This window comes from Meriones unguiculatus, chromosome 14, assembly GCF_030254825.1.
Source record: "Meriones unguiculatus strain TT.TT164.6M chromosome 14, Bangor_MerUng_6.1, whole genome shotgun sequence".
NCBI classification, from domain to species: Eukaryota; Metazoa; Chordata; class Mammalia; order Rodentia; family Muridae; genus Meriones; species Meriones unguiculatus.
This window is the reverse complement of record NC_083361.1, coordinates 67,739,408-67,763,904: the sequence shown is the minus strand read 5'-3', so window position 1 is coordinate 67,763,904 and position 24,497 is coordinate 67,739,408.

Here is a 24,497-nt window from a genome sequence, read left to right as displayed (position 1 = left end):
GCTACAACCCCCATCCTAAAGGGCTGGTGTCATAGATTGAATGTACCTAGCCCAAGACTTAGGCACTCAATAGATGTGATCATGGTGACTTGTATTTCCACGGTCGATTAGCTATGCCTTGTAACACATAACACTTCATAGCTCTGACCTTGGGCAAGTTGAATGCCCTCCATGAGACCATGTGTGAAAGAAGGATCAGAGAAAACTAAAGTCTCTTTCTGGGTTAAAAAGGAAGAAGTTGTGTTTAGTTAAGTGAACTTAAAGCTTGGGGCAGTGGAGGGGTCTGGGGATGTGAAGAAAAGGAGAAGGGTAATAGAGGAAGAGGAGGAACAGAAATGGGGGGTTGGGGATGATCAGTGCTGAGGAAAGAGGAGTGAAAGAAAGAAGGGGAGGGGAGTAGAGAGGAATAAGAAAGGGAAGGGAAGGGAGGAAGGGCAGAAGAGAGGGAGAAGATGAAGAGGGGAAAGCAGGAAAGAGCAGGGTAGGAAGTAGAGATGAGGGTGTGCCAGGGGAAGGAAGGACAGGAGAAGAGAGAGGATCGTTTCCATCTTTACAGGGACAGACACGAGTTTGTGAGGGAAACTGAGGCTTGCGGCCTACTCGGGGCGCAGAGCTGGCTCTCCCGGAATGGCTGAGAACAAGCTTTCATGTGCAGGCAAGGACCTAGACCATGACCCATTGCCTCCCTGACCCGGAGGTAGCATCGAAGCATCAGGTGGTGAGAAGCATTGTCTGACAGGAGCCTTATATCTGAGGCTGCTCCTACGGGCGAGGATGCGCCCGGGAGGGCCCTTCTTAGTCCCTCTTCGGGCAGAAAGGAAAGAAGTGCCAGCCAAACAGCTTTCCTGGCCCTTTCCCAGACAGACTAAAGGACCAGAATGCCACCCCCTACCCCAACACATCCTAAAGTAGCCACCCCTGAGGGGACCAGCAGAGGCAGGTTCTGGGGCTGCCTGCACCAAGAGAGTCTGGGCAGACAGAGGCCAGGCATCTGCGGTCTTGCCGCTCCCGCTTTCTTCCCTACACGCTAGGTACGAACCGGGGCTTAGGGACTTTGAATTTCTCTCCGGAGCCAGGTGACCTTGAGGAATTGACCTGGCTTCTTTTGGAAGGAGGGTGACCCTGGGAGGACCAGGCAACGGTGTGGGTCTTGGCTTGTGCACTAGTGTCTAGGGGAGGAGAAAGCGTCCGAGGCTGAAGCTCTGTGGGCAGAGTGCTTGCTGAGCATGCGCAAAGCCCTGTGTTTCCGCTCCCTCCCACCCCCGTTCCCCAGCATCAAGGGAAATCAGGTTTGGTGGATGCCTGCAATCCCAGCATTCAGGAGATGGAGCCTGGAGGATCAGAAGTTCAAGGGCATTCTTCACCACACACAGATTTGAGGCTAGTCTCCAAGGAAAGGAGGAGGAGTGAAAGCGATGCAGAGAAGGGAGGAGGAGGAAGAAGAGGAAGGAAGTTGTTTTCCTTCTCTTCCTTCCCTGTTTTCTCTTGGCAGTCGATCCAAGCAAGATGATCCTCCTGGCATGCTCTTCGGCCATTTAGTTCTGCCCTCTCTCTCTGTCTGCTCTGGTTCCCACCCGGCCCTTCACCCCAATCCACCTGCACATCAGACACCGCTCCGCGTGTTCTGAGGGGCTTCCTAATGTTAAGCCTGGGAACTGCTCTCTGTGTGTCCAGGGATGGGTGCCAAAGGAACAGTGGGCCTGTGATCTGTGTGAATGGCCAGCTTGGGGGTGTGGGGGGAGGTATGGGAGGGTTAGATGAATAGATGTTGGGCAGAGAAAAAGAGGGTGTGGGTCCCCAGCTGCCTAGGAGGGGGCAGAAGGCTGCAGTCCGGGAGCCTGGGAAACCCGCTCCTAGCCAGGCCACAGGCAAGGGTGGGAAGTCAGGGCCGAGGGGGCTTTGTGCCCTGCACAATTGCAGCCGCTCTTCTGGATAAAGGGGCGAACAAAGGGGCCTTCGGAAGTGGCCACGCTGCTCAGCACCCGGAGAGGCCCCAGGAAGCCAGAGCTCCCTGGCTGCCCACCCAGGCATCCTCCCAACATCCCCCACGCTGCCCGATCCCGGGGGGGCCAGCTGGGCCCCAGCCACCCGCGGCCTGGGCAGCTGCGCTGGGAGCTGGTGAAAGCTGAGGGAACCATCTTTACTGTGCAGGGCCTGAGGAGTTCCAGAAGAGCCACAGTGCAGGCAGCTGGGGGAGGGGCACTATCACCCCCCCCACACACACACACACTTACCAGGACAGTAGCCAGACTGGGGTCTGACAGCATGGGCTCACCTGCCTCCTTCAGCCCTCCTCATTCCCCGACTCCCAGGGAATCACTGGTCTACAGAGAACACAAGCGGAGAAAGAGCTCCCCTGTCACCACCCTTTCACCGTGCCTCCGCGCTCCCACTCTCTTGACTCATCTCCTTCCGGGGTTAAGAATGCAAGCTCAGTTCCTCAGCTCCAAGTCAAGTTAACCAGCTTCATCTCCCCACTGGAAGCTGAACTCAGAGGACCGCTTGAGCCCAGGGTTCAAAACCAACCCCGGGCAACATAATGATTCTGTTTCAAACAAAAGGAGTTTGTAGGATGGGTGTCCATGGCAGGAAAGAGGCTGACACATGTGATTGGCCTTCTCAGTAGCAAGGATCATCAAATCTAAGTTAGTTATGTCCAGCGACAAGCTGTCTAATGCTTCCAGCAATCTTCGTAACAAACTGTGTGTATTGGAAGTAAAAAAAAAAGGGGGGGGGGGTAAAACTGGGAAGTGGTCATACCCATTTTTAATCCCAGAAGCAGGCAGATCTCTGAGTTCAAGGCCAGCCTGGACTACAGATTCCAGGGCTACACAAAGAAACCCTGTCTAAAAAAAACTGAAAAAGGAAGAGGAGAAGGAGGAGGAGGAGAGGAAAGGGAGGAGGAAAAGAAAGAAAGAAAAAAGAAGGAAGAAAGAGAAAATGAGTGAGAGCTGGGTATGGGGAACACATCTGTACCCTGGGGAGTGGAAGCAGGAAGATCAGGAATTTATAAGATCAACCACAGGTACTTATCAAGTTCAAGGTCAGCCTGGCTACGTGAGACTGTCTCAAAAAAACAGAAGTGGACCGGGGTTAGAAAGAGATCTGAGAACTGGGGAAATAATGGCTCCTTCTACAGTCTTCATCTGCCCTTCTGTTTTAGCTTTATGTGTCGCTGTCTGAACAGAGCTCCCATGTCCCTCTGGCCCATTGTCCTCCTGCACTGGTATTTTTACATAACCCCTCACATCCGTCACAGCTGAGGACTTACTGTTGGGATAATAGAATAAACTAAATATCAGATTTTCTTGTTGTTTTTTGTTTGTTTGTGTGTTTGTTTTCTCACTGCTCAAACTGCTCAAGATGGGGTCTTGTTATGTTATCCAGGCTGAGCTTTAGGAATCCTAACTGCCTCAGGTCACTGGGACTAGACACACAGACCACTTCCCTCAGAAAAGTTTTCCACAAATGTTTTGGTTGTGGGATCCAGGAAGCATTTAGCTTTTTTTTTTTTTTTTGAGACAAGGTCTTTTGTAGCCCAGGCTGGCCCTCAAGTTCACTATGTATCTAGTGATGATCTTGAGTTTCTGATCCTCTTGCTGCATGGCAGGCTATCTGCAACTCCAGTTCCAGGCAATCCAGCACACACACACACACACACACACACACACACACACTGCCCCAGGCATATATGTAAGCAAAACACCAATGCACAGGAAATAACATAAATAAATTAAAAATGTCTTCCTATTCCCTTTAATCTAATCTAGGTAATCCCAGGCTTGCCCAGAGGCTAGCCTGATCTAGGTAAGCCCAGGCTTGCCCATGGGCTAACCTAACAATCATTCCTCACAGGGTTACACAGAGGCTCGTCTCCTGGGTGATTCTAAACCCTGTCAGGTTGACAGTCAATACTAAGCATCGCACCATGTCTTCATGCACTTCAGGCTGGCTTTCTTCCAAACGAGACGCACACCCAGGCCAGTCCTTGGCTTTTAATGCAAATAAGAGCACGAATGGCGTTCTCCATCAGTTCACCTACTCCTGGAAGGCAGAGCACTCGGCAAAGCTTAGTCTACCTCAGACCAGAGGTAAAGGAGGCAGAGGCAGGCTGATCTCTGAGTCTGAGGCCATCCTGGACTACAGGGCTAGTTCAAGGACAGCCAGTGCTACACAGAGAAACCCTGAACCCTATTTTGGAAAAACAAACAAACAAAAAACAAAACCTTCTTCAATCTTACTGATGGGAGGTGAGTTTACTAAACTCGTTAGCATATGTGTAACTCCTGATCAGCGCCAAGTTTCTGTGGCCTCTTGCTGAATTGGAAGTCTGCTGGGCCACACTACTGGAAACTGGATCCTGTGTCCCTCCTACTTGGTACACGCGGATGTACACACAGCCTCAGGTAGACCTTCTTACAGCTCAGAGAGTAATTCTGAATCCAGAACTCTGCCCACAAACACTTGGAAGAGTGGGAGGCATGCCAGTCCACCTCCCACACTCACTCCTGCAGTCTCCCTTCAGAGTGGGTACCAGTACCCGGATTCTGGGGTCTAGAAGAACCAAAGAATTATCCAGGCCTCTGAGGGCTGTAGCTGGAAGTCCTCGTTAGAGCTGGCGAGGCCAGGACAATGCCCCCTTCTCCAGGCAGCTGGTAGAGTCTGCTAGGTCCTGGGCATCCGAATGCCCCTCAAGACAGACACTGGAGTCTGTATCTAGACAGCCTGTGTTAATATCTACCTCCACCCAAGAAAAGGGGCCTTTCTTCCCTGCTGGCGAGATCTGAGACTTCCAAACGATCATCAGAGGCAGTCAGGCTGACCTTTGCTGACCTCCATCAGCCTTCCAGACACCCAAGCAGAGAACAAGCCGCTCAGGAGCAAGCACGCAGAGAGGACAGTCGCTGCCCCCTTTTCACACAGTGTAGGGAGCACCTGATGCCCATGATCTCACTCAATTGTCACACAACACGTTGCAGGAAAACCTAGGATCACACAAAGACACAGAGACAGACACAGTGGGAAACCAAAGACAAGCCTGCTCCCGCCCACCCTCCCAGACACACACAGAAAAAGGACCTGAGCTACCAAGATAAACATGCCGGGTTACCAGGAGGCAGGGTAGGGTTAGCCTGGGAGCCTTAAGTACTGACAAACTTAATGCAATGAAACAAACAAACAAAACACATCAAGTAGTGGTGGCGCACGCTGTTAATCCCAGCACTCAGGAGGCAGAGGAAGGTGGATCTCTGTGAGTTGGAGGCCAGCCTGGTCTACAGAGTGAGTTTCAGGACAGGTCTCAGAAAACAAAAACAAGCAACACAAAAATAAAAAAACAAAGCGAAAAAAGGAAAGAAAAAGAAAAAAGGTAGGAGTCAGGAAGGCTGAATCAGGAATATCTCAAGTTCCAGGTCAGCATGGGTGACATAGAGAGATCCTGTGCTACCATTCCAACAAAAATAACAGCACTTCAATTGGTTTTATTTGTTTTTTTTTTTTTTTAATGCTTTTAAACTAGATCTACCTATCTATCTATCTGTCTGTCTGTCTGTCTATTTATTTGAGACAGGGTTTCTATGTATAGTCTTGTAGACCAGGCTGGCCTTGAACTCACAGAGATTCGCCTGCCTCTGCCTCCCCGAGTGCTGGGATTACAGGTATGTGCCACCTCACCCAGCAAATTTTCCTTTTTTGTTTGTTTGTTTATTTTGGCTTCCAATATGTTTAATTTCAAACAAAGAAAACATCAGCGCTACGAACAAAAATGAAATTTTACCTCAAATATCCAATCTAACAATGAAATCTGAAACTGCACACCTCACTAAATTGCAAGAAATTTGAATAACAGCAAGGGAATGGCACATAAAATGAAGTTTGCCACCTGAGGCAGATTAAAACAAGTAAAAAGTTAGATAACACTATAAAGTAACCTTTGAAATAGCTGGTTGCTTGTTCCAAAGACTCTTCCATGGACAGATGGACTGAGTTTGTGGTCTGTTCCCCTAAACTCCTCTGTTAAGCAGATTGCAGATCCATCATTTTCTTACGAGGAAACTGCTCCTTCTTCTTCTGGAAACTGGGGTGAGGGGAGAGTTTTTTTTTGTTTTGGAGACAGAGTTCCTCCGTTTAGCCTTGGCTGACTTGGAACACTATAGGCCAGGCTGGCCTTGAACTTACAGAGATCCGACTGCCTCTGCCTCCCAAGTGCTGGGTTTAAAGGCATGCACCACCACTGCCCAGCTAAACTAGAATTTTTAAAGAATTGTTTTATTTTAATTGTGTGTATCTCTGTATGTGAGGGTGTGTATGTTCATGTGTGTATGTGGGGGTGAGTACGTCCACATGTGTGTATCTGTGTATATGGGGGGTATGTTCACATGTGTGCAGATGAAGCTTAGAGGCATCAGATGTCCTTGGCACTGGGGTTTTAGGCAGTTGTGAGGGGCCCATCATGAGAACTGAATTCCCCTTCTTGAGAGAGCAGTGCCTGCACTTAAGCGCTGTTGATTTTATTATAATTTTTTTTCACGTTCCTTTGGGTGCACGTGTGGGAATCAGAGGACAACTTGTAGGAGTTCATTTTTTCCTGCCACTGTGTGGATCGTGGCCATCCAGTTCACGTCATCAGGCTTGCTGGCAGGCACCTTTACCCACTGAGCCGTCTTCCCTGTTCCTTTGATTGTTTTAAGTAGACTTCCTCTAGCCCAGGCTGGCCTTGAACTTGGTCTGTCTTCAATGGTGACCTTAAAGTCCTGATCCTCTTGCTTCTACCTTCCAGTCACAGGCCTGTGCCACCTGGTTTCAGACTGTTTTATTGTCACTTTTCAATGGCAATTTTTGTTGTTTTAAATTTTAGGTTTTTTTTTTTTTTTTAAGTTTTATGTGTGTGTTGCCTGTTTGTATGTCTGTGTACATGGGCATTGGATCCCCTCAGACTGGAATTACAGAGCCTTATGAGGCAGCATGTGGGTGCTAGGAACCAAACCCAGGTCCTCTGGAAGAGCAGCCAGTGCTCTTAACTGCGGAGCCGGAGCCATCTCTCCAGCCCTACAGTGACAGTGCTTTAACCGTGTCAACAAAAAGATGCTCCTCCTTCCTAAGCTTTCTCTTGGTCTTTCAGGTTTTTAAAATTGCGTGTGTATATGTGTGTATGTATGTATGTGTGTGTGTGTGAGTGTGTATCAGAAAGCTTACCATTTGAAACGTTTCCTTTCTTTTGGTGATATTTTAACTGTGTGTATATGTGTGTGTATGAGAGAGAGAGAGAAAGAGATGCTGGGATTAAACTCGGCGCTTCATATATGTTAAATATGTATTGTGCAGCTCATGCTTCAGTCACTTTAAAGTGTCTAGTGCAGGCCTGGGGATGCAGCTCACTGGCATAGCACTTACTGAGCGCTTGGAAGATCCTGGGTTTGAACCCCAGCACTGGGTCCCTGGGTCCCAGAAATAATGAAAATTCAGCAGCATTAAATTCCCTCACGGTGCTTTGTAACTGTCACCACTACATCCTCACAGGAACTTAAAAAAAAATCATCCTAATAAAAAAATTGACCTATTAAACAGTTCAAGGCTACCCTGGGCTGCATGGGGAGTTCTAGGCCAGTCAGGGCTACACGGTGAGACTTTGTCTTAGACGGAAGAAAGGAGTCAGAGGGGTCTAATGATTAAATGCTTGAGCTATTTCTGGTACAGTTTGAATTTCCAAGCCCTGGTTCAGTGACACTGAGATTTTAGAAGCAGAATCTGAATTTTTCCTTTTTGTTTGTTATTAAATCTTGGGGAGTTATTAAATCCTTGGGGAGTCAGGGTGTGGCTCAGTGTATACTCATGCCTAAGGCCCAGGGTTTGACCCCTAGTACCACTTTAAGAGAGATGGAAGGAGCAATGAGGGTGTAGTTCTGTGGCAGGGTGAATGGGAAGCCCTGGGTTCGGTCCCAGCACCCCAAAAAGCTTAAAATGGGACCCGAGAGTGAGCTCCAAGGCTCTAATAATTTTGCTTAGAAAGTACAAATTTTAGAGAACGTTTCAGTACATTTGAAGAGGCTGTTTAAAAACTGAAGCTTCGTCTTTTCAAACTGTTAGTTTTACAGTCTCATCAAATTCCAACTTAGTATTTTTGCTTTTGGTTTTCGTTTTTGGTTTTTTTGAGACAGGGTTTCTCTGTGCAGCCCTGGCTGCCCTGGAACTCACTCTGTAGACCAGGCTGGCCTGGAACTCACAGAGATCTGCCTTCTTCAGCCTCCCTGAGTGCTGGGATGAAAGGTGTGGGCCACCATCACTCGGCTAACCTAGAGTCTTTTAGTCCTGGGACAGAACAAGATGTAAGTGCGTGCAGCTGTTCTTTCTCAAGAAATAAATTTCAGGAGCTGGAGAGATGGCTCAGAGGTTATGAGCACTGGCTGCTCTTAAGGAGAACCCAGGTTCAGTTCCTGGCACCCACACAGTGGCTCACAGCTCTCTGTGATCCCAGTTCAAGGGAACCCATTGCCCTCTTCTGGCCTCCTCCATCACTATGCACACAAACAGACATTTGTGCAGGCAGAACAACCATACACAATAATAATAATAAAAGCAAAGAATTTAATTGAAAAGTACTTGGTCGTTATTTTTTCTTTTTGTGCTTTAATTATTATTTCTTAGTACATTAATTTTTGAAATGTTGTAAGTTTACACACAAAACTCAGTAAAAGAATATTTTGGCTGCAGGCCATTTATAGCTATTCATTTATGATTATTGCTGTCTATAATTTTGTTTTAATTTTGTCTAATACAAAAAGTGGTGCTAATGGAAATAAAAAAACAAAAACAGAACACAAACTAAGCCTGCTTCAGAGCCCCATATGGTGGCACACGCACACGTGTGCACTCTAGCGTGTACTCACACACACATACACACTCACTGCCAAAGCACAAATCTACCAATCAAATAGGCAGGCACACCAACCACAGTCCGGATGATGGGACGGTGGGTTACAGGCTTGGGCATCTGTAGGCAAGGTGAGGTCTTGGGTAGAGGGGTACATGCCGGAGCGGAGGCCTCTGGGAGACTTCCAGGCCCTGGTACAGACTCTTCAAATGTATTAAAACGTTCTCTAAAACGTGTACTTTCTAAGCAAAATTGTTAGAGCCTTGGATCTCACTCTCGGGTCCCATTTTAAACTTTTTGGGGGTGCTGGGACTGAACCCAGGGCTTCCCTCACTGCTCCTTCCGTTTTTCCCTGACCCCTTTCCAGTCTCCCCTGCTGTACTTTTGAGGTCCGCCACCACGTGTCGCTATAGCAAAGCGATCGGGGCCCCCTTGCCCCTTGAAAGGCCTCTGTGGGTGTGTGTAGCGCGCCTGGAGAGCACCTGACTGCCTGGTAAATGTACCAGGAAGCGCAGGGCTGCGCAGCCTGGGTGACCGTGGGAGGATGGGGACAGGTCACCGCTAAAGACCCCGCTGGGACCAGACACTGGGAGGAAGGTCGGGTATGTTGGGGGTAGCAGTTCACGGGAGGCTGAGGCAGGCGGATCACGAGCTCCAAGACAGTCTGGGCTACAGGGAATGTTCCAAGCAGGGGCTGCATAGCAAGAAACAAAACAAAACAAAAAGCCCAAGAAAGAAGATGGGGAGAGTAGTTATTTATTTGCTGGGGCTGAATGTTAAGAAGGTGCAAGCAGGGTGTGTGGGACAAGCCTGCAATCCAAATGCTCGGGAGGGAGCTGAGACACCCGAGGCTAGACTTGAGTGTGACTAGGATTCACGAGACGCTCTCTCCAAAACAAACACCAAAAACAAGGTGCGCTTACACAGATGTAGGCCAAGCATTGGCACACATAATTTTTAAAAGTAAATGAAGTATTTTCAAAAGCCTAGCTGCGAGCACCCTTCCAATACAGAATCTGTGCGCATAGAGTGGTGAATTTTGTAGAGCGTAATAAGAAAAATACCGAGTTTTCATTTCCTTCAGGGTCGATCCAAGCTGGGCACAGATCAGAGGGGGAGAAAACTTTCATTTTTTCATTTTGAGCCGTTTGAACACGTAAATCACCTTCCTGAAAAGGGAACTAAATTAAAATTAACAAACTGATCATGGTAGAGTACTGAAAATTAAGCTCGTGGAGGCTAGAGAGATGGCACAGCCGTCAGGTAAGCTAAGGGCTTAGCACTTTTTCATAGGACTCGGCCTAGCCATGTGGCTTACAACCACCTGTAGGTTCATTCCCAGGGGGATCAGTGCCTTGGACCTCATATGCACATACCCGCAAACAGACACACACACACATACATGATTTAAAAATAATAAGAACAAAACATTAAAATTAGGCTCCCTTCGCTGGGCATGATGGCACGTGTCTTTAACCCCAGCACTCAGGAGGCAGAAGTAAGGGGATCCCTAAGTTTGAGGCCAGCCTGATCTACAGAGAGAGAGTTACAAGACAGCCAGGGCTACACAGAGAAACCCTGTCTTGAAAAGCCAAATTAAATTAAATTAAGTTAGGCTCATGTAAGAGCTGGGTGGGGTGACTTGGTGACACAAAAACAAGACGTATGAACCTGGACATGATTCTGGGCCCTATGGGAGTAGGACAAGGTGGAACCAGAAGGCTACCCTCCAACAGTAGTGACCAGCACAAGGCTTGGCTTATGAGCTTTTTATGGGCTACGAAATATAAGGACGTGAAAAAAAAAAAAAACAACTTAAGCAGGGCTTCCAGCTTTATAAAAGAAAATAGAAACATCCAGATGGATAAATGTTTAATTAAATGCTGACAGATGCCCAGTAGTCAAACGCTCCGTACCCGGAGACTGGATGTAATATGCAATGTGAGCGTTGGGTTTGTTCGTTTGTTTCTAATGTGTGTATGAGTATTTTCCCTCTGCCAGGTGCATGCAGTGCCCCCGGGGGCCAGAAGAGGGCACTGGATCCCCTGGGACTGGAGTTCCAGACAGTTGGGAGCTGCCAAGCCGGTGCTGGGAATCAAACCTGGAAGACAGCCAGTGCTCTTTATTGCTGAGCCGCGTCTCCAGCCCCGAATAACACCTTTGGTGTAGTGAGAGCAAGGATGCCCAAAGACGGGAGGAGGAGGCCCTGACTAGACCGCTGGGGCTGGCCAGCCACCAGGGGGAGCATGGACTCACATCTCTCCCAGAAGCAAGTTTCTGCCACCTGCTTCAGACACTCCTAGACACCCTCACAGCTGGGCCTGCCCTGGCTCAGACGACAAGTCTACACGGGGCAGGAAGACAGGCAGTGTGAGCAGCAAGAGGGAGATGTGGAGAGTCAGTGATGGACCAGCAGCACCAAGGAAAAGCTGGCCGCCATGATGGCCAGAACCATTTCTAGGCATAAGTACTACAGTAGAAGACTGCTGTAATACATACTTGGTAAGTGCCACAGCGGCGCGACAAGCCTTTCTGTTAAATATATCAAGCAGGATTCAGGTCTAAGGTTAGGTTTTGTTTGATTGTTTGTTTGTTTTTTCCATGTATATTTCTGCCTAGTGGGACAGAAACACCCTCTACAGACACACCCAGAATTGTGTCGCCCAGGTGGCCCTATTTTATTTGTGTATTTTTTTAAAAATGTGTATTGGTGGTTTTTGCCTTCATGTATATCTGTGTGAGGGTGTCAGATCCTACAGACAGTTGTGAGCTGTCATGTGAGTTCTGGGAACTGAACCCAGGCCCTCTGTGCTCTTGAACCCAGAATTCAGTGTTTTTAACTGCTGAGCCATCTCTCCAGCCCCTCCTAAGTGGCTCTAAATGCAGTTAAATTTACAATGAAGATTAACTGTCACAGGGCTGAGCAGATGTGACTCATCTGGCTATATGTCCCAAGCTGGCCACAGACTCCTCCACTCATGGCCTCCTTCCCCACCCTCCAAAGTCACTTGGATGATGGGTTTATGCCACCACAACACACTTTTCTTTAAGAGTTAGAGATTTGTATTGATATTTTTGGAATGTTTTAATTACTTTGATTTTATGTTTATAAGTATTTTTGTCTGCATGTATCTGTACACAGTATGTGTTCCTGGTGCCCACAAGGTTAGAAGAGGGCACTGGACCCCTGAAACTGGAGTTACAGCTAATTGTAAGGCACTGTGTGGGTGCTAGAACTCGAACTCAGGTCCTCCACAAGAGTAGTAAGAGTTCTTAACTGCTGAGCCATCTCTACAGCCCCCCCCAAGTTAGTTTCATTCAATATGTGGGCTCTATTTTCTATAGCTTTCATCAGGACAGGAAGATCTGTTGTGGACACTGCACTGGCAGGATTAAAAGTGATTCTGGTAATAATTAACTGACCCATGCCAGTCAGTGGATGGTGCTCCTTTTTGGTTACGGCTCTGTGGATTTGGTGGAACATTCCTTTCCTCTTCACTCTTTGTGGGAAAGCACAAACCCTCAGTGACATTGGTGGCTACTGGCAGCCATCTTGCGACCACAAGAATATTCCTGAAGGTAAAGCCAGTGTGAAGAAAAGAGATGGAGGGTTTGAGTCTTTGGTTACCTCCATGATATGTTGTCCAAGGATGTCCTACCACTAGGCCTCCAAACATGTAAGGTAAGGGTCTCTGTGGGGAAGCCAGCTCTTGTGTGAGATTATTTTGGGGATCATATCCCAGGGAAGAGGAAGTGAAAGCTTTCAGCGGGCCCACGGAGTCAGAACCTGACCACTCCTTTAAGCCCCTTCCCTTGCTTCTCCACACTTTGATTCACCTGTAACTATTTCCAGAGTACTTCTGTGTGTTGACCTCTCTGCTGAATACTGGATACAAAGACTACAAGGCCAGAGCCACCTCTTCTCACTCCTGAGACTCCCAGTTGCTGCAGACTGCCAGGGATTGGGGAGGGGGGGAATCAAGACAGCTCTATATGAAACCAACTCCCTGACATGCCATGGAAAAATTTAAATACAGGGCAGGGTGAAATACATACTAACTTTGCTCACAAATAGCTATATGAGAAAACAGGTGTACCTGTGCCCACATAGAACATTTCTGGATCGATGCAAGAGAAGTGGAGATTAAAGTGTCCTCACCCAGAATTCATAAAAGCCCTGGGTTTGATTCACAGCATGACACTAGGAGGAGGGTCTCTGGGAACACCACAGCCATCAGAGTGATGCTTCAGGAGAGGCAAGGAGGCAGTTTCGTTCAGCACAATTCAGTACCTGGTGCTGGTTCAGACTTCAAGAGTGTGACCCTGAGTAGTTCGTTTCAGGGTATTTAAGCTCAGCACAATTTGGTGAGAAGCTTTCTGGTGGTAATTAACTCAATTCCGTGTACGCAATACCAGCAAAATGGAGGTGGAGCTAGGCAGATCGGAAGTTCATGGTGATCTTCAGCTAGCCAGCTTGAGCTAGAAGGAGGGAAAGAGAGAGGGGAGTAGAAAGAAATAGACCTTCAAGGCTGCCTCTGCAGAGGGAAACAAGGGACTGGGAGGTTTAGGTAGGAAACTTGCTTGTCTGCTTTTTTGCTTTTGCAATCTGAATAGTTTTTAATGTGCTTAAAAAAAAAAAGTAGATGGGGCATGGTGGTGCACACTTGTAATCCTAACACTTGAGGAGACAGAGGCAGGCAGATCTCTGTGAGTTCGAGGCCAGCCTGGTCTACAAAGGGAGTACAGGACTGCCAAGACAACACAGAGAAACCCTGTCTTGGAAAACCCAAAAACCAATTAAAAAAAAAAAAAAGATAACAAGTTGCTGCATCTTGGAAACGCATTCAAGACATCTTGTTATCTTGACGTGATAAACTCAGGTTTCAAAATCAGAGGAACAATGTGCCCCCTATTTTTGTCGAGAAAAATGTGAGATGCATCTCCACAGACAGAGGAATGTTGCATTTGCTGGTATTTCCACTGCAGTTTATCTGACATTTTTCTGATAAGGTACAAACAGCAGAAAAGGGCACAAACACCAAAGTCCATGTCCCCCTTCTGCCTTCCCTGAAGCCAGCTCAACTTTTCACGTGGAAAATGTCAACAGACATTATGTCTGAGACGGGGTACAGCAGAGGAATAGTCTTTTTGTGTGTGTGTGTGTGTGTGTGATTTCCTGGGACTTCTGATGCTCATCGATGCATTTATATTACTGTGGGAAGAAGTGAAAACACATCTTGTTTCTTTGTACACACGCATGTGTTCTTGGGTGAATTCGTGGACACGTTCAGGCGCACACCAGACACATGCGGGCAGTCACGTGTCATCCTTAGTTAGTCTCCACTTTATTCTTAAAGACTTCTTTGTCTTTATCTTATGTGTGTCTGTGGCTTGCCTGCATGCATGCATGTGCACCACATGCAGACTTTGTGTCCTTGGAGGTCGGAAGAGGCCACTGAATACCCTGGAACTGGAGTCACGGATGGCTGTGGGCCACTGCTTGGGTGCTGGAAACCAAACCCCAACCCTCTGGAAGAGTAGCAAGTGTTCTTAACTGGTGCGTCATCTCTCCAAATACTCTGATCTGTTTTTTTGAGGCAGGGTCTCTCATTCGCATGGATTCAGTTAGGTTACCGGGTTGGTGAGCTCCGGGATGTACCTGTCTCTGTGTGCCCAACACTGGAATTACAGCTGTCCACAAGTTCACCTGGCTTTTTACATGGATGCTGCCGATCCTGAATCAGGACCTCTTGCCTAAATGGAAAGTACTTTATTGATTGAGCCATCTCTCCAGCCCCTTGTTTGTTTGTTTTTTTTAAGTATTTACTTATTTGTTGTTAATGTTCATGGATGTTTGGCTTGTGTGAGTGTCTGTACACCGCATACTTGCAGTGTCTGTGGAGGCCAGAAGGTGGCATCAGAACTGGAGTTACAGAGCGTTCTGAGTGCCATGTAGGAATTGAACCCAGGTCCTCTGTAAGAGTAGCCAGTGCTCTTACCTACTGAGCCATCTCTCCAGCCCCAGCCCCTTGTTTTGTTTTGTTGAGATTTATTTATTTTTATCTTATGTCTATGAGAGTATCACCTGCATGTATGTAAATAACTCAGAGCATATCTGGGGTCCATAAAAACCAGAAGAGGGCACTGGGTTCCTTGGAACTGGCATTATGGACATTGTAAGCTGCCATGTGGGTTTAGGTACCAAGCCCAGAAAGAGTAGCAGGTTAATGGCTGAACCATCTCACCAGTCTCCTTCTTCCAACTCCACTCCACCCCCATGAAACAGGGTCTCACTATGTGGCTGAGGCTGGCCCGGATGCTGCTATCTTCTGTCTCAGTGCTGAGATACAAGGTAGGTATCACCATGCCTGGCTCAAATACATTACAGCGCTGTGAACCGAGACAGGCTTTAAGCTCCTAACCTTTCTCAATTCAGCACAGAAGAAATAAGCTTCATGCACCCCATTATCACCCTCTGCACCCTTCACCTCACTTAGATTGGGAAGCAGATCGGGTGATAAGGCCACTTTTCCAAATTATGGAACAGGTCTCCTGTGCCACTCTGAACAAAATCCCCTTCCTCTCCACCTGCTCTGACATCATGGCCTCCACCTTCCCTAAGGCCTCTGCCCATCTGCCTCTTTTCAGAGACAGGATGGGTGTCACAGAGAAACCTGTTCCCCTGCTGGGGCTCAGAGAGACCCAGCTCAGGACTCCTCTTCTGCCTCCCTCCTCAGCCAGAACTGTCTGGAAATGGATCTGAACAAGGAGGAGAGAAGGGAAGCAAGCTAGCTCCCTTTCCCATAGATCTTAGGTTAAAAAAACGACTGGCCTAGTTAAAACCGCACCTTAATGAGGCTTCTTTCTGGCCTAATTGTCACCATGGCAATGACCCCTAGTGGCCATCTTTAATTAACTTGGAATCAGAGTTGCCAAATGAGCTCCTCCAGTAAATTGCTCAGCAGCCCAGGCAGTCACGCGGCCCCTCCTCTGTCCCCTGCCCTCTCGGCTCCTGCACACCAAGGATGATGAGGCAAGAAATTCTCAGTCTGGCTTTTCTCACCACCTTCTAGACTCCCGCCGTGGTCAGGGGAGGAGCTCAGATCTGGAGCAGTAAGAAGAGTGTTGCTAACAGCAGCAGCACCATGTTGAATCCTTCCTATTCCTTATCTCCTTCAGTCTTCACGGCGAGGCTGGCTGGGGGGGACCATTGTTATGATCCACCATCTCTTCCTGACAAGGAAACGCAGGCACGGGGAGGTTAAGTCAGTAACTGGAGGAGTTGAGATTACAGGTGATCTGTCCCCAGGCTCAGCATCATTCCGCCTCTGCCGGAGATGAAGGCCGTAGGCCCACCTGTTTCTTTGGAGCTGGAGTTGTGGTTTTTCAGATGCTCGACTTGGGCCAATCCCTTCACATCTGTGATGTGCTTCCTTGGTTGAAACAGAGAGGGCAAAGCATGCCAGAGGGTGGGCAGAGGCCTCAACAGCAGCAGCACTTATGTTCAGCACTGGTCAATGCCACCAGGACCTCCCTGTCATCTCCCCATGATGTGGTTTCCATCCTGACAGGTGGGAGGAGGCGGGCACTAGATTACTGACAGGAAGAAGGGGCCTCCTGACTGTGGCAGGAACTTTGCTTTATTGCGAATGATATGAAGACTGAAGGTGGGCTTTGGTACATCAGTGACGCCCCCTGAAAGGACCACCCTAGGCGCTCACGGTAACCCATACCTGTAAACCAAGCACTTCCGAGGCCCAGACAGGGGGATTGCAGATTGATCCTAGGCTATCTCAGATTACATGGGAAGTTCTAGGCCAGCCTGGACTACAAACTGAGACTTTGTCTTAAAACGCAAAGGAGAAAGGAGAAGGAAGGGAAGAAGAGAATTTGAGGGGAGAAGGAGCCATCCTAGCAGTATTGGCATAGCTCAGCAGCACAGCATTTGCCTATACTGTGAAGAAGAAGCTAGCACGGGCACACACACACTGGGCGAGGTACGTCACTCATGGGATCATAGCTAGTGGAAGGTAGAGGCAATATGATCAAAAGCCCAAGGCCGGCCTCAGCCTGTGTTAAATGAGACATGTCTGAAAAAAAAAAGGAGAGGGTCTGGGGAGATGACTCTGTGACTGGCTGAACTTCCGGAGACACTAGGATTTGACTCCCAGCAGTCACGTGGTGGCTCCCAATCATCTGCAGCTCTATTCCAGAGAAGTACCCTCCACTTTAATAATAATAATAATAATAATGATAATAATTTAACAGCCAGATGTGATGGCACATACCATTTGTCCCAGCACTCGGGAGGCAGAGGCATGTGGATTCCTGAGTTCATGGCCAGCCTGGTGCACAGAGTTCCAGGATAGCCAGAGCTATGCAGAGAAACCCCGACTAAAAAACAAAATAATAATAATAATAAATTTAAAAAATTAGGGCCAGCAAGGACAGTGAGGGGGAGGGAAGGCCACTCTGGTCGCTGGGGGGGGGGGGGAGGGCCGGGAGATCAATGGGAAGCAATGAGATGCTTGAGGTGGCTACGGGGGTTTGTTGCCAGACAACAGTGAATCCTTTAGCCCGGTGCTCTAAGCAGGAAGGAGGCCGGGACAGTCTGTAGGCAGCAGGGCGGTGCTCCTCACTTTCAGCACCACTAAAGGAACAGCTCTCAGCAGGCCTGCACAGCTCTCTGACCTAACGCAGACCTAATCGATTCTCCCACACCCAACAACAGAGCCCGGGGTCTTGGGGGATGAGCCTTGGCAAGCTCCTTCTGGAAATATCCCACCTTTGAGAACAGGTTGCTGCCTTCTGAAAGGGAGAGAACTACTGAGCACAGTCTCCTACGGCCTCTGTGAGGGAACACAAGGCCCACACCACAGGGATCCCGGATGCGGTGGGGGTCAGGGAGGGCACAAGGGCAAGGCCTCTGAGTTAGGTCTTTCACTCCCAAGGCTGGAGAATTAAAAAACGAAGCCGAGTCTGAAACGAATTGTGGGAAGGAGTGGGTGGGAGAGTGCTGCTCTAACCACCAGGCTTGCTGCCCTGCACCCCTGTGGCGCTTCTCTGCTGACCAAGCACCCAAAGAACCGAGATGCTACTCTGAGATGTCACTCCACAGAGTGGTGTCCCCTCTTCACCCCTTCCTCCCCCATGGAATGCAATTCGAAGCCTCTTTGCTGCTGGGCTGCCTTGAACGCCCTCAGGGGAATTCTGACAAGATTCCTTCTCTGGCCATGAGCAAGATTCGTTTTTTCCAAGTCTGGGTGGTGCCATGGTGGCTCCGGAACCAAAGCGCCCACTCAGACTCTTCTCAGGAACCCTCTTTCCCGTGGTGCTGGGAGAGGAGATTTAAGATGGGAAGGGGTTTCCGGATTTCTTGCTCGGAAATGACCTCTAGGTTTCCAGTCTCTCAGCTTCCTGTGGAGAAGGGAAAGGAGTGAGAGTGAAGCCTCAGCTTGAGCCATTCTCCCTAAGCCATTCGCCCTGATCTTCTTTGGATCAGCACTTGTGCCACAGTGCTAAGCCTGTCACAAACTAAGAGTTCTCTGCTGATGTCCAGGTTCACACAGGCCACCCTGACCAGCACAGTGACTCCTTGGCCAGCACGCCCTCTCCGCCCTTTCCCAGACTTTGGAACTGTTGTAGCCTTAAGGAACAGTGGGCGAATACACAAATCTGGCCATGCCCGGGACGAGGTGTGATGTGAAGGCTTCAGATCTCCCGTGAAACTTTCCTGTCTCCATCAGTGAAGTCAATGTTCCCTCTGATGCCCTCAATCTTAGTTTCTCTGCTTTTGAAATAAGGGACAACCTAGTCCCTCCCTGGAGGAAAGCGGAAATAAACCACTGGTCACAGGGCCAGACAAGTGGTCCTTTTGGGAACAGTCTACCCCAGAAGACACCTAGAAGAAGCCTTTCTGCAACCACCAGCCACGCTATTTCCCAGAATCCTTCCCAACCCTCTGACTTCTGCTGAGCCCCGAGCAACCATTTCTCATCTGTAAAACAGGCAATCCCATTTTACAGTTGGGTAAAGTGAGGCCTGAAAGTGAGCTGCCCTAGCTTTCTCCACTTCCTCAAACGAGGATCCCTGGTGAGGGATCAGTCTTCAGCCTGTCGCCATAGATGCACCTTGTCACCCCTAGAACCTTTTGTTGCTGTTGCCATTTTGAGACAAGGCCAGGCCAGACAACTCCTGCCTCGGCTTTTTCCAGTGCTGAGGTTTACAGATGTTGGACCACCGTGCCTGAATGGTCTCAGAAACCAATTCTAAAGAGGCATAAGGAACTACCGCATCCTTTTCCTCACTGCCCCTGGAACAAGAGAGCCCATCAAAACTTTGGCTCCCTGATGTGAACACCAGGAGAGCAAAGCTTCTCTGATGAAGGAGGATTAAATAAGACAAAATTCCAGCAATGCTTCCGCTTCCGTCCGGCTGTCCTGACAGTCCCCCACAAGGATCCTGCAGCTTCTGTCTGGCATTTTTGGCTCAGTGGCTTGAAGAGGTAAAATAACCCAGCTAAGGTCACCCAGTGGAAATGTGGAGCTTGGGGACTCTAGCCCACCTAGGCCTGGGCATCCGAGAGGGCAGGAGCCAGGCTCTCGATCCTGCTGGACGAAGGGGTAAAGGGTAAGACCTTGAGGTCTCCTGGGAAGGGTTTCTCACACGCTCCGAGGACACCCTTCCACATGGGCAGCCAAGCAAAGGAGTCCCTTGGGATGGTCTCCCTTCCAGATCCAGAAGCCAGACCACACCCTGCCGGGGGGGGGGGGGGGGACCTGTCTGCTCTGGAGTCAGGAAAAAAAATAAAATTTAATTTAAAAAAAAGTCTACCATCTTTCGTCTTTCCATATCTTTCTAATTCTGGCATTTTTAGAAACCAAGAGGCAACTGATTTTTAATTAGCTGAAATGATGGACTGTCAGGAGCTCTGGTATTTAAAAATATCTGTGAAAACAACTATTACAAGCACACATTGCTGCGCTCATTCCGGCACATATACATCCCAGGGTCCCGGATTAGCTCTTTCCGCTGTCCACCTGCCAGCGCAAGGTAGTGGACAGGAAAACCTGGAGTGGGAAAAAGTGGAATCGGGAAGGACAGAGGCCATGCCCCAACCCTGCCTGGGCTAGAGCGGGGACAGGGCAGGAGTGTGTAAGGGAGGGATACAGCGGTTTTCACTCCCACACTGACACGAGTGGGGACATTTTCGCTCCGCCTCCAGCCCTGAGAGGTAGTGGGTGCCTGCTCTGAGCCGGCACTGGGGCGCTGCGAACAGACTCCCCCGACCGCTAAGAATAAGTCACCTCTCACTCCACAGCATGGCTTTGGGTTTGAACTTGGCTTCTGCGGGACCCAAGGCCCCAGGACGCGCTGCAGCGAGCAGCTATAGGGCCCTCGCGCTAGGGAAGTCTGGCCATTCCATTTATCCTAGGACACCTCACTTTGTCACCGGACCCCCGCCCCCCAATTCTCTCTGTCTTTCTGCGGATACACTGCACTTAGTAGGTTCTGAGTCACGTGTAATTCTCGGGGAGTTCCATTTCTGGCGGTTGCGTGCTCCGGCGCCTTGGGTTCCCCCTGCTGGCTGTCGCCGTAACTACCTGAACCGACGCAGAAAGCTTGTTCACAAATTCCTTCCTTCCTTCCTTCCTTCCTTCCTTCCTTCCTTCCTTCCTTCCTTCCTTCCTTCCTTCCTTCCTTCCTTCCTTCCTTCCTCCCTCCCTCCCTCCCTCCCTCCCTCCCTCCCTTCCTTCCTCCTCCTCCTTCCTTTTTCCTTCCTTCCATTCTTCCCTTCCTCCCTCCCTTCCTTCTTTCCTTCCTCCCTTCACCCCTCCCTTTTCTTCTCCTCCTCTTCATTATTATTATTTGTATCTAGTAATATAACCCAGAGCATCACACACGTCAGGCAGGTGCTCCACAGCAGACTACAGCCCATTCCTGAAATCATGTTTTAACTCCAAGGGACTCCACCTACAATTTGCTCTCCCACCCCATCCCTACCTCTGACCAAGTGACCCTCGAGAGACTGCCAAGATGTTATTCTCACAATCCTGAATGCAAAGACTAAAATTTTTTAAATTCTCTGTTTTGCCCAATAAATGCTGAGAACTATCAAGGTGGGCTGTCACCATCCCCTGCTTTAAAGCCCAGGCCCAAAAAATCTGTACTCAGGTCATACAAAACTGGGGAAAGGTTTTAAACTGAAGTCATCTCCAGAGCTAAGGCCCCAAATCCCTATATTATACAGAAGAACACTGTGATAAGAAATAAAAACAAAAAATGTAACTAAAAAGAAAAATAAAATTAAAAAAAAGAAAGAAATAAAAACAAGAAGCATTTGGTGTCAGATGCTGGGACTTCCAGCCAAACATGGGGCAGGAATCTGGGGGTCCTGAGGAAATGTTGGGGGAAAGATGGAAGAAACTGGAGGGGACAGGAACCTCACAAGAAGACCAACAGAAGCAACTAACCTAGTCCCACGGGAGCTTTCAGAGATTGAGACTTCAACTAAGGAGCATGCATGATCTGGACCTAGGTCCCCTGCACACATGTAGCAGACAGGAGGCTTGGTCTTCACATGGGGTGGAAAGGGAAAGGGAGGGGAGGAGAAGGAAGTGGGGGACTCGGAGGAGGAGAGGAAGGGATATAAAGTAAATAAACTGATATAAAAGTTAAAAAGAAAAACCTTTGGTGGGCCAGACAGTGGTGGCACGCTCCTTTAATCCCAGCACTCAGGAGGCTGAAGCAGGTAGATCTCTGAGTTTGAGGACAGCCAGGGCTATACAAAAAAAAAAAAAAAAAAACACATACACACACACAAAACAAAACAAAACAAAAATTAAAAAAAAACCTCTGTCTTGAAAAACCAAGAGACAGAGACAGAGACAGAGATACAGACACAGACAGACAGACAGACTCAGACAGATAGACACACACACACAGAGAGACTGAGGTTGCTACAGGAGGATGGCTTGCAAGTTTGAGAGTAGCAGGGTGTACACAGCAAGTTTCAGGTCAACCAGGGCTACATGGTATTAAATTAAATTAAAAAATAAAGAACACATTAGAAGTGGCTTCAGAATACCACTTATTCTCTAAATAACCCTTCATAATCTTTCTCTACAAAGAGAACTAGAGACATGTTTCACTTGAATAGAGATGTTGGAGTTTCCATGATCATTTGTGCCACCAGCAGTTAGTTATAGCATAACAAGTTTACCCACATTTCCAAGAGAAGATAAGGGTTAGTCCTGCACACCTGTAATCCCAGCACACGGAAGGCAGAGGTAGACAGATCTCTGTGAGTTCTAGGCCAACCTGGTCTACAGAGTGAATTCTAGAACAGCCAAGAAGACTACACAAAGAAACTTCCTCAAAAAACAAACAAACAAACAAACAAAAAAACCCAAACTTGTAAATGGGGGATGGAGAGGAGCTCGGTGCTTACTCTTACGGAGGCCCTGCCCAGCACGTCACAGCTATCTGTGATTCCAGATCAAGAGGGCCTGAGGTAAGGGGCCTGTACTCACATGTACATACCCCACAGGAGCACGTGCACATAATTAAAAATTAAAAAAGAATCAATAGGCGGTGGTGGAGCATGCCTTTAATTCCAGGACTCAGGAGGCAAGAGGCAGGTGAATCTCTTGAGTTTGAGGCCAGCCTGGTCTACAGAGTGAGTTCCGGGACTGCCAGGGCTACACAGAGAAACCCTGTCTCAAAAAAAAAAAAAAAAAAAAAGTACATACATAAACAAGCAAGCAGTTGACTGCATTGAGACTGGCTTTGATGCTCTTTGATGCTCTTTGATGCTCTCTACCAAAGCAGAACCATCAGCCTCATGCTTGTTCCTGGGAGATCTGAGTGGGCCCCAGCAGCTGCCCTCCCCATGGTCCTGCATATAGCCTTGGCTTTGGCCAAAAGTGCTGCGGTGTGGGTCCCCTGTAGGAAAGGGAGTCACAGTGAAAAAGCCACGGATACACATGAGGACTTAGAGTGGAGAGGAGCCAACTAGGAGAGCTGTTAGCCCACTGTTAATCTCACACAGGCACCTCCAGGGTACCACATGATCTGGACACAGGATATTAAAAGGTCCACCAATGTGGACCTTTGGTATTCCAATGTGGAGGCCAGAGATGTGTTACACGACTTTTCCCCTGGCCCCAGCCCTTCTTGGCCCTTTGTACCATAACTGTGTATTAATAGCATACGTTACTCACCAAGCCCTGTGCACAAAGTCTGACACAGACTAGAAGCTGAATTCACTGACACACGCCCCTGCTCCATAGCATCTGTGGCTCGTGAGTTCTTTTTTTAAGTCCTCACAGAAATGGGCATTTATTGCTTCTCCTGGACACCACTCCGAAGGCTGGATTTTCCCTTTGCTGGCTGCCGGAAGAGAGAGTGCTCTCCGTGCTTCTCCTGTGGAAAAGCACCTGACTAGCCAGAGAGCCACGTGCCTGCCTTTTATTCTGAAAGCCTAGCCCCAGTGGAAAGCCACGGAAAGGAGATTCCCTCTTCCCAAAGGCGTGGGGAGATCTGGGGCCCAGAGAAGAACCCAACCCGCCTGGTAGTTTTTGAGATATTCCTGTATGTACAGTCCTGAGGGTGGTCTACCCTGGAGCCGGAACAGCATTCTGGCTCCATGACATTCTATAGCATTTTCCTGTGTTAGCATGAGCAGACAGTGTGCACAAATACACACATGTATGTGCATGTCAGTCTGCATTTGAACACAGGCTGACCATAGACCTAGGAAGGAGGCCAGAAGCAAGTCTGTACCCTGGGGAAGGAAGGGATGGAATCAAGTCAGGGCCTGTGGGCTGGTTAATGCCCTATTGCCACAGCAGATCTGTGTGTGAGTGGATGAGTGTGCACGTGTGTTCACAAGAATATGTGTCCACAAGCAACATCCCCTCCGGGCGGCCTGTCTGTGTGTGTACACAGATATGATACATTGCAGCGCGGTTCTGTGTCTAGAGGACAATGCGTGTGACCTGCATTGTCCATTTGCAACTCTTTTCCAACCTGGTTTGTGACACCACGGCCCTGTCCTGAGCATGTATGTGTACATACAAGCATGCACCTATGAGTATTTATAATATAATCCCCAGACCTGTGAAAGCGGCTTGTGAGGTGTGTGTAGTTGTATGTTGTTGTATGTAGGGGTGATCCAGGTGGTAGCATATTTGTGGGTACACTCTAACTTACTACCACGCCCTCAACTCCACGAGCATATATGCAGGCCCTCTGCCACAAAATCTGAGCCAAGCAGGTCCTGGGCTGGCTAGGCACCTGCGGAAGACCTTGACCAACGTTTGTCTGGAGCCCGCTCCCTGTGGCCTCTAAATGTCTGCTCCTGGCAGGATCTCAGCTGTCCCTGGTCCCAGACTACCTTCCCCGAGGAGTCCCTTTAACTCACAGTCCCTTTTCCATCCAGGGGGCTGAGAGTTTGGGGATATTCATCTCGGGGAGTTTTTGTTCCGCCTCATGAAAGGACTCAATGGCTGGGAATACCATTCTAATTACGGGGAAGCCCAGCTTATGTGGGGGACACAAAGGGCTGTGGTCTCATAGCAGCTCCTTCCATCCGTCAAATAAGGCCGTCTAATGACGGGGTGAGAGC